The following is an 11,621-nucleotide window of genomic DNA, read 5'->3' as shown; positions in this document are numbered from 1 at the left end:
CCGACAGACAGGTACAAAGTTAGATGCATACAGAAACTATTCCGACAGACAGGTACAAAGTTAGATACATACAGAAACTATTCCGACAGACAGGTACAAAGTTATATACACAAAGAAACTATTCCGACAGACAGGTACAAAGTTATATACACAAAGAAACTATTCCGACAGACAGGTACAAAGTTAGATACATACAGAAACTATTCCGACAGACAGGTACAAAGTTAGATGCATACAGAAACTATTCCGACAGACAGGTACAAAGTTAGATACACACAGAAACTATTCCGACAGACAGGTACAAAGTTATATACACAAAGAAACTATTCCGACAGACAGGTACAAAGTTAGATACATACAGAAACTATTCCGACAGACAGGTACAAAGTTAGATACATACAGAAACTATTCCGACAGACAGGTACAAAGTTAGATACATACAGAAACTATTCCGACAGACAGGTACAAAGTTAGATACATACAGAAACTATTCCGACAGACAGGTACAAAGTTAGATGCATACAGAAACTATTCCGACAGACAGGTACAAAGTTAGATACATACAGAAACTATTCCGACAGACAGGTACAAAGTTATATACACAAAGAAACTATTCCGACAGACAGGTACAAAGTTAGATACATACAGAAACTATTCCGACAGACAGGTACAAAGTTAGATACATACAGAAACTATTCCGACAGACAGGTACAAAGTTAGATACATACAGAAACTATTCCGACAGACAGGTACAAAGTTAGATACATACAGAAACTATTCCGACAGACAGGTACAAAGTTAGATACATACAGAAACTATTCCGACAGACAGGTAAAAAGTTAGATACATACAGAAACTATTCCGACAGACAGGTACAAAGTTATATACACAAAGAAACTATTCCGATAGACATATAAAAAGTTAGATACATAGAGAAACTATTCCGACAGACAGGTAAAAAGTTAGATACATAGAGAAACTATTCCGACAGACAGGTAAAAAGTTAGATACATAGAGAAACTATTCCGACAGACAGGTAAAAAGTTAGATACATAGAGAAACTATTCCGACAGACAGGTAAAAAGTTAGATGCATAGAGAAACTATTCCGACAGACAGGTAAAAAGTTAGATGCATACAGAAACTATTCCGACAGACAGGTAAAAAGTTAGATACATAGAGAAACTATTCCGACAGACAGGTAAAAAGTTAGATACATACAGAAACTATTCCGACAGACAGGTAAAAAGTTAGATACATAGAGAAACTATTCCGACAGACAGGTAAAAAGTTAGATGCATACAGAAACTATTCCGACAGACAGGTAAAAAGTTAGATACATAGAGAAACTATTCCGACAGACAGGTAAAAAGTTAGATGCATACAGAAACTATTCCGACAGACAGGTAAAAAGTTAGATACATAGAGAAACTATTCCGACAGACAGGTAAAAAGTTAGATACATACAGAAACTATTCCGACAGACAGGTAAAAAGTTAGATACATAGAGAAACTATTCCGACAGACAGGTAAAAAGTTATATACACAAAGAAACTATTCCGACAGACAGGTAAAAAGTTAGATACATAGAGAAACTATTCCGACAGACAGGTAAAAAGTTATATACACAAAGAAACTATTCCGACAGACAGGTAAAAAGTTATATACATAGAGAAACTATTCCGACAGACAGGTAAAAAGTTAGATACATAGAGAAACTATTCCGACAGACAGGTAAAAAGTTATATACACAAAGAAACTATTCCGACAGACAGGTAAAAAGTTAGATACACACAGAAACTATTCCGACAGACAGGTACAAAGTTAGATACATACAGAAACTATTCCGACAGACAGGTAAAAAGTTAGATACATACAGAAACTATTCCGACAGACAGGTAAAAAGTTAGATACATACAGAAACTATTCCGACAGACAGGTACAAAGTTAGATACATACAGAAACTATTCCGACAGACAGGTAAAAAGTTAGATACATACAGAAACTATTCCGACAGACAGGTAAAAAGTTAGATACATAGAGAAACTATTCCGACAGACAGGTAAAAAGTTAGATACATAGAGAAACTATTCCGACAGACAGGTACAAAGTTAGATACATACAGAAACTATTCCGATAGACAGGTACAAAGTTAGATACACACAGAAACTATTCCGACAGACAGGTAAAAAGTTAGATACATAGAGAAACTATTCCGACAGACAGGTAAAAAGTTAGATACATAGAGAAACTATTCCGACAGACAGGTACAAAGTTAGATACATAGAGAAACTATTCCGACAGACAGGTAAAAAGTTAGATACATAGAGAAACTATCATGGTTTTTGAAAGGCAAAAATGTTTTTTTCAGAAATGCATTTTAATGTTTTTTATAATAATTCTAAAATCATTGATTCGCTTAGATATTCTTTCGAAGTACTGGTCAATCACTATATATAGGTGACACGTTATTAAATTATTTTATTTCTGTTTCAATTGAGTTCCTATGCGGTCAACTAAAGGAAGGGAAACGTCCCCAACATGTCCGGGGAAAACAATTTATGTACACTCTGAAAACATCTTTAAGTGTTTCACATTTTGATTTGCCACCTTCGACATTCTGGCTTAAGACATAGATCTATTAATCTATTATTTTGTGTTGCGGTAGCCACCTCTGCAAGACACATTTAAACAATAGTAGCACCAAAGCAGATCCCAATAGTTCTTGTGTCGACTCAGATCAACTACTGAAACTTGACTCTAACAGTCGGAACATCGGCTGTTCTACAAGGTTACATTTAAGTTACAAGTACAGAGTGAAGTGTTTATCTGTTCCTTAGACCCCTGCCACACAGCCGCTCTGTTACGGTGTGTGTGTGTGTGTGTTTCTATGAGCTGAAGAGTAAAAGTATGGTGATTAAAGTTTGTAATGGCTGAATAGAGTCTGTTGTAACCACGAGCATGTGCATCGCTGTTGAGGCCATACATTGGGGGAGGGAAGGTTGATTCGGGGAGACACGTGACAGACAGACGTGCAGTTTTAGAGTGAGGGATAAAGTTTTTCTGGATTCTTTTAGAAATATCAATAAGTGTTTACTATAGATCGGCTGTAATCGTTCATAAGTATGATGAGCCAAGAACAGAACCTGACAAACGGTTTACTAGCTGTCTGGAGCTCCATCCCAACATTAGCACCCCCCTTCCCCCACCGACCCGTGACCCCAACCCGTTTCTAGCTTGACTCCATTGAATCCAAATGTAATATAATCTAGAAAGTGTACCGTTCACTTCCATTGTTTAGTCTCCAACCAAAGTGGATGAAATATGAACCAGACTAAATCCTTTGCAGATTCAAGATGCTACAAGAAAATACATCACTTTTGCCTTGGCTATAAATTATCTCCATACTCTGCTTAACAGGCTTCATATTTTACAGCTTTACAATAAAATAATATACAATACAGCTATACAATAACATAATATACAATATAGCTTCACAAAAAATACAATAACATGTACAACTCGAGCTGTTGTCAGGGGTAGGCAGCAGGCTTGTCAGATCCTGGCTAAACTTAGTCGTTGATAAAATGGTGAGAATTTTCTTGAGAAACTTTTTTGACCATTCACAATTATTCCTTATGGTATTGAGATAAACATTTAAAAAACTTGCTCATGAATCAAGAAAAAAAATTAACCAATTAGTTAATCAATTAGGCTGAGTGACTAAGTGTTAAAGCGCATTAATTCCGAACCGGAGGGTCGCGGGTTTGAATCCTGGTGAAGACTGTTTTTTTTTCTTTCTTTTGGGATCTTTAGTCCACCCAGCTCTAATGCATACCTGACATTAGTTAGAGAAAAGTAATTGCGGTTGGTCATTGTGCTGGCCACATAATACCTTCGTAAACCGTGGGCCACAGAAACAGATAACCTTTACATCGTCTGCGCTATACTCGCATGGTCTTAGGAGGGAACTTTACTTTTGTAAAATCAATTAATTTAATGAGAGTTACGCAGTGTGTAGGAAAGTTGAGCTTCTTTTACAAATTTTAAACTTAAGACTTTTTTAGACTACAAAATCTTCTATTTGTATAAGTACTTGACAAACTCAGTGGCTAACACGTCAGCCTTTCCTCATGGAGGCTGGAGACCTCGAGTTCAAATTCAGACTTGTGCAACTTGAAAAAGCAGCACCGGAACCTTCTCCAAGATGCCCCCTATCCTTCAACATCAGCCCACTGGTCCACACAAGTGATTAGATCATAGCCCACTGGTCCACACAAGTGATTAGATCATAGCCCACTGGTCCACACAAGTGATTAGATCATAGCCCACTGGTCCACACAAGTGATTAGATCATAGCCCACTGGTCCACACAAGTGATTAGATCATACCCCACTGGTCCACACAAGTGATTAGATCATAGCGCACTGAGCGTGTTATCAACGTGAAAGTTGCGCTAAACAAAAACCATTAATAAAAATATTACCAATTGCAAAAAAAAATAGTATTATTAGTCTAGATCTATTACAAATTAATTTGATGAATCAAAATAATTGATGCTTCGCGATTTGTTTTATAAAGTATTTTTTAATTTTATTTGTTAACTGATTTATTTATATGTTTTGATAACAATACTAAATAAATAAATAATAATTAATAAAAAAAAACGTTGCGCCGCCCGGGATTCGAACCCGAGTCGCAAGAATGGGAATCTTGCATGATACCACTACACCAGCGGCGCTTGATAACAATTTTGATTTTAAGCCTATATAACCAAATAAAAATTGCAATTCATTAGCATTTAGTGCTTGTGAAGTTGAACACGAGAAGGGACTTTCCACAACCTTGTGCGCACTATGTGCGCAAATGTGCAACAAATTCTAGACTGTAGATGTTAAAAGATGACATTATCTAGTCGAAATTGAGTTATGTAAAATAACGCAGTGATTGATTACAATTCATTGCAGAAATAAAGCGTATCTGGACCTTGTCACATTAAATTGTTTTATTTAAAGTTAAGAAAGAGTGCAAATTTAAATATATTGATATATGTTGACATAGGCCCTAGCAATGAGCTGAGGTTGAATAGTTAGTACAATACTTCCTAACCATCAGTATCTAGCACTGTTTCTCTCAGTTGTTAGTGGAAGATAGGCCAGATTGTGTGTGTGTGTGTGTGTGTGAACAGTGTGTGTCTGTGTAGACCAAAGATTTAAAAAAGCGAAATAAATTTCCCCCCCCCCTCTCCTACATTTCTTTAGTCCATTCCTTGTCCACGAAGTTGTTCATTGTCTAGAAGCCAGGCGGTGGTTTTAAAATGTCTAAACAATGTTTGTTTCGTGCACGTTTCCACAGCACGGCTGCCCTTGTTCTCTCTCCTTCTTGTCTCCATCTACCCATGTCTACCACAAACATCAACAACTGAATTGTCCAGCCAAGGTGAAATGAAAATTTGATCAGCTGAGACGCGTCAATCCACAAGTGGACAATGACTGCTCGGACAGCTGTCAGAGGGTTTTGTCCTGCTGTCACTCAAAGCGTTTCTTCCTCGGCTTGTGTTTAACCCTTGCTGTCCTGACTTACGCCTGGGCATAGAATACAGCTTGTCAGGTTTTGGACATCATCCAGTGGGAATTTGACCTCCAGACGTTAGGGACAAATTTGTAGGGTCAGCCCCGGACAAGGAACGATCTCCTATAGATGTGTGGATACCTTCGTTTCCCCAACCTTTTCTCGTATAGGATTTGTGCATTCAGACATGTGATATCACATAACTGAAGGTGGAAGGGAGAGGGTGGGGGGGATAGGCGTAGTTTGGCGAAAATGGTCATTTAATAACCTGTAATGATATTTTAATGGTAGTTTAGTTCTTGTTAGATCTTGTATAAAGGTGAATAAAAAAAAATCTGGTAGCTTATATTATAGTGACCATCTAGTTGATGTGACACGATGGTTATTCCAATGCTTCTTGAACATTCAAGAAAACATACGACGGTCTCACTTCAAAGATTGACCCACACTTTAAAGTAACAGTTATGCATCATTAGCCAGTCCAATAAAAACAGCTTATCCAAGACGTCTGGTGAATAAGAAAGACTCCAGTCTCCAGAAGGCCTATTTGGTATCTTTGTTCTGTTAGTATCCAGGGACATGCTGACTTCTACTAAGAGATCCTCTAGATTGCCAATGTTCCATTATATCAATTGTCTCACGAGAGAATGTGGAGAAAATATAGAGAGGCCGGGGGGGGGAGCTAGGAGAATGTTTGGGATGCCCGTGAGAGAGGAGAAATGTTTTAGAACTACAGATAAAAAAAAAGTTTGACTTCCTCTAATAGTGTGTGTGTGTGTTGATGTGCATACGTCGGTGGGGGAAGGGCGGGGGGGGGGATCTATTTCTTTTCTTTTCTGCGGCAAATTTGAATGAGGACTTATTGAAACCTTAGGATGACTTATAATGTCACTGTAAGGCTTTGACTAATCTCAACATACAGTTTAGTTTGCTGTAATGTTTACACTTCGTGTAGAGCTAATTGCACCAGAAGATTGTATCTTGATGTCGATGCTTAGGATAAACAACAAATGTTGAAGCTCGAGGCTCGAACTTTGGCTCATTGTTAATTCGAACTGTGCACTAACTAGAATGCAAGTATGAAGTCACAGTTTAAGGGAAACTACTTTACTACCAAGGGGACATAACTGTCAGAGAAGTGAAGAGATAGAATGCGAGACAAAAATCATGGCAATAGTCCGAACAGCTTTCAAAACTAGAACTATTGGTTGAACTATATCCTTAGGGCCGGATTTACATTTGATAAGGCCCTAGGCTTTTTGAAAAAAAAAAGGGCCGCTTAAAAAATCCAACTCGCCCACTTGGGTACGCCCATGTGATTGATTGAAAATATCGATGAATCATTTTTGGGATGGGCACCCAAGAAAGTTGAGGCCCTAAGTATGTTGCATATAGGTGAATCCAGAACAGCACATCCATCAACCCACCAGCTAGAATCTAGACTCGTTTCAGACTGTTCTTCTGACATGAACGTGACTCGTTTTAGACAGTTCTCCAGACATGACGATTACTACGTCCTAGTGCAAACCTCCTGCCGGACTGACAGTCGGACGTCAGATTGCGACAGCGGGAAGAGTTTGAACTCAAAACTATCTTTACTACAGTCTTAAGCGCATAAGGATGGCCAGGCAGCCATTCTGAAGTGACGCCATCATCAAGCAATTAACCAAAAAAAAGTTCAACTCGCATGTTGAGGCTCTAAGGTACTCTAAGATGCTGTTGCCGTTAGCTTTAAATCCATTGGCAACTAAAGACAGAAAGAGCATAGCTGTTAAACAGATTGAAACTCTTCAGATAGAAAGAATAATAAATAGTTATGTTTTATTACAGGATTGCGTTATCTTCCAAGTGAGACCAGGGATCCTTTAATCTCCTACTTGAAAGAAACCGAAAACAAATAGCGAACGCGTTCATCCACATATGTGGATCAATGCCCAGAGAGCAATGGGAAGCGAGGTCATCGTATTTCTTGTATATCTAGTTAGGCAAGAGGGAGAGTCGTATCTCAGTGTCCGTTCAAGACAGGTCACAATATTTCTCTTGGTCATTGATAAATCATGTCACTACAATCAATATCTTGGTAAAAGATCTTTTGGTGGCTTTGATATTAAGGTCATGGCCATCTCAGCGTGGTCAAAATTTAGACTTATTTTACATTTAATTTTCTTGCTGAAACCACCTAACAGAATTTTTTTTATCTATAAAGAATGATCCGGATTTGGTTTTGAAAAAGAAATTAACCTACATTACTTAAATTTTCTTACAAATCGTCGCCAAAATTGTTCCGAATTTTATATAAAAAATCTTCTAACACAAATTATTGTTCGAAATCCCTCTACTAATAAATAAAACAAATAATCAACAAATAATCTTTTTCTCATTTACGAATATCGGTTGTTCCGGATTTTTATGAAATACATTCTAACTCTATTTATGTGAATTCGCACTTCTGTAGTACATTACATTTAATTTTCGAGCTAAAACGTTTTAAAATATAATTACCGTAAATATTATGTTCCGTTTTTTTAAGGAAAACAACTTCCGAACACCAAAGTATGGTATGAGAATCTCTCCAAAGGGCTAAGGTACATCTAATTTTCATACGACACAATTTAAAATATTTAATTAACGGTATTAGATTTATCTAGAATTATCTTTTTCTCTCATTATATATGCAACCATCCGGAACAATCTATTATATATACTTAAAACAATTGCGATGTTTCGGAAGGAAAATTAAAGGTCAATCATATTTTCAATAGCTTTTAGGTAATTTTTCGATATTAACATGAATGACAGACAGACTGACAGACAAAACGCACAAAAAGTTGGCTTTTATCCTAATATATATATATTATATTATATTATATTATTATATATTATAGCTCATTCGGTGCACCAATGTCTATGAACCCTTGACAACTTGATCGTATTGATGAAGACATTTTTTAGTCTAACTAGCCGTGAGACGTAGTGGATTTTTTTTCCTTTGACGTCATATGGAATTAATTCTTTAATTTAACTGCTAAAAGAACTCAATCGGTGCACCAATATCTATGAATCCTCGATAACTTGCTCGTATTGATGAAGGCATTTTTTAGTTTAACTAGGCTTTGTGAGGTAGAGGATTTTCTTTACCTTTGACGTCATATGGAATTAATTCTTTAAATGAAATGCTAAAAGAACTCACTCGGTGCACCAATAGGCCTATCTATGATCCATCGATAACAGGCTCGTATTGATGAAGACATTTTTAGTCTAACTAGGCTGTGTGACGTAGTGGATTTTTTTCCTTGACGTGTAATGGAATGAATTCTTTAAATGAAATGCTAAAACAACTATTTATAGTAATGTTTATTAAACCTCGTTATCTGACTTGTATTTTAAAAAAGACATAATAGCTAGATTTAGATCTAATCTAGAGTTTTAAAACTAGATCTGGATATATATTCTAATGAAATTCATTGTAGATTATAGATCTAGAATTTCCGGGTCTAGTTTAGATTGATATTGACCAGATCAAAATATAGAATTTGAATTTCTGACTTAAAGTGTGATTTTGATTTCCAAACGTCTGGATCGATATTGTAATGTTATAATATACTAAAACTAATCTACTATTTTGAAATAATTTAATGTTGCATTCAGTCTATTGATAGATTATCTAGGCTTTTTTCTTTCGCATAAATCTAATCTAAATTACATCTTAATTATTCCAAATTTATATTATAGATCTAGATCTAGTAGATATAGATCTTAAGAGTGCTAAATCAGAAGTTTAGTATAGGTAGATCGACATCCTTATTCTAGTTCCTTTTAAATAAAAAATGCCATTATCTCTGTTGATAACTGTGAAACATCGAAGTACAAGCACGATATCTGTTCTTTTCTTCTTTTCTTCTTTTTCAATTACAAATCAATACTGAAAGATTATCTAAAATCGCTCGTCTGACATTGACCTATTGTACATATCCGATAGATGTCATGCCGTAACGTGTAATATATCTCTTTATCAATAATAGGCTATTAGTTTGTAATTAGTTTGTTATAAAGTTAAGAGCAATGACTGGTCGTGCGTCTAGCGTGCTGAACTGATTATCTCGACGCTCCCGGGTTCATACCCTGCTTACCGCCATCCCCGTCGTCCAGCGAGAAGTTCATTATTTTAAACTTAGAAGAGACATTCGAAATGTTAAACAGAAAAAAAAGAAAACATTTTTTTTTACAAATGGAAATGAATCTTTGAAACATTATTACTTCTGAGTTCTGACCATTAAAATAAAATCACGATATTAAATTCTAAAGCAAACTGCAGTTCCAACAGCATAGCAAAGAGAGACTATACATTTCTATCAGTCGCTGGGCTCCATTAATAAAGTGCAGTGAATTGCATGGAAATCTCTTGTCGACACCGAAAAAAAGACTAAATGTGGCTCAACAAAGATGGCTGAGACGGAGTTTAGGAGTCAGTTATAGAGATCGGGTCTCAGTCAAGGAAATCCTATTCCGAACTGGGAGTCAAATACTTAGTGAGGCTGTGACAGAGACTCGCATGACAATATGAATTACACATACCAAGAGTTGCGATGACATGTAGGCCATTACGAGGAAAGCGAAAACTGGGAAATCCGAGTGCAACTTGGCGCGATACTTTCATGGAGGACCTCAGAGCAGAGGACACCAGGTGGAATGAGGCTTCAGACATTGCCAGTGACAGATATTTGTTGAGTCAGCTTGCTGCCCAATGCGCCGAACGGCGCGGGAGGATATAGGTCCTAAGTAAGTAAGAATAGCAGATTAGCTTTTTGAAAAAAACTTTTTAATTGCAGAATAATGCACTGTATTCCTCAGAATATGCATTTTTTTTTTGTTTTAAATATCAGAAATAGTGCCTGGCGGCGGGGTTCCACCCCGACCCTGCTATTGGAGCTCACAGCACTTACTGCGCTCCCTCAGATCCCCTGCTGGCAAGGACGGGGTGTTTACAGATTTTCCACACTCTCCAGGAAAAACCTATTCTAAGTTACAAAAAAAAAGGTCTTCCGAAAGAATAAAGATTATATATATAAACACACACACACACAAACAAGAGAGAGAGAGAGAGAGAGATATCCGTATTAATATAGTTCAGACAGACTGGGTAAATCCGCTAGCTGAATAGTGGACACCTAGAAAAAATGAAATTGTTTTAAATACTCAATGCGGTTCTAGATTAGATTAAATCACAGATTCCAGACCTATAAATTTGTTTCAAGTTTTAAGTGGCGACCTATAAAGGGTACTAATTCAGCTAATACCACTACATCAGTGAAATATAATTTCTTTCCCTTCTTCGAAATATCAAACAAAGTAGTTAGTTACCAATAGATAATTAAATGATTAGTTAATTTTGTGCACAATTTTAGCTTATCCGAGATTTGGTGTCGGAGAATTCACGTTTATACCATCTATTTTACCCGACAGACACAGTTCATAGAAGCTTTGCAAAAAAAAAAAAAAAAAAAACTAGTTTAAATCTGATAGGTGAATTTTAAACAAAAAGACATTTAATACAAAGCAACTTATATAACTGCAGTGACCTTTTTTTTTTCTCTATTGTCCACAGTTACAAATTCTTTTGTTTTTCCCGCCGAGCATTATTTAAAGGATTAAAAACGTGTTAATTTTAGAAAGGTTTTTACCCTTCAGCAATGACCTTAGTTGACTAAAAATACAAAAGACTAATATTGTAGTCCACCCTTGAGCAAGAAATGCAGACAGAAGCTTTATCAACACTCCCATCTTAGTCATTAGACTTGGAAAGTACTGGATGTGTTGACTTCTCCAGGCTCTACAGTGCAGTTTACTTCTGTGTGAGGAGATTCTGTGCGATTTGTGTCTTTTTTTTTAAAAGTCAATCATTTCAATGATATAACCTATTCTTATCGTATGTCGCCCACTCTCGCGACCAATCTAAGCGATCAGCTGACGTAGCAGATGTACAAAAAGTGAATTGTAACTTCACTAAATGGGGTAGAGCTGTAGACGTCTTTGTTTTCACTAATCCGCCCT

General features: G+C 36.5%; 1 non-coding gene across 1 annotated transcript; it reads right to left on the bottom strand.

Moving 5' to 3' along the window:
- Positions 1-4,669: 4,669 nt before the first annotated feature.
- Positions 4,670-4,740, bottom strand: Trnag-ccc (transfer RNA glycine (anticodon CCC)). Its single transcript has one exon. It is a non-coding gene; the product is annotated as a tRNA-Gly (tRNA).
- Positions 4,741-11,621: the final 6,881 nt, after the last annotated feature.

Source organism: Biomphalaria glabrata, chromosome 9 (genome assembly GCF_947242115.1).
Source record: "Biomphalaria glabrata chromosome 9, xgBioGlab47.1, whole genome shotgun sequence".
Lineage (NCBI taxonomy): Eukaryota > Metazoa > Mollusca > Gastropoda > Planorbidae > Biomphalaria > Biomphalaria glabrata.
The sequence above is the reverse complement of the archived record's forward strand: the minus strand, read 5'-3'. Positions and strand labels throughout refer to the sequence as shown.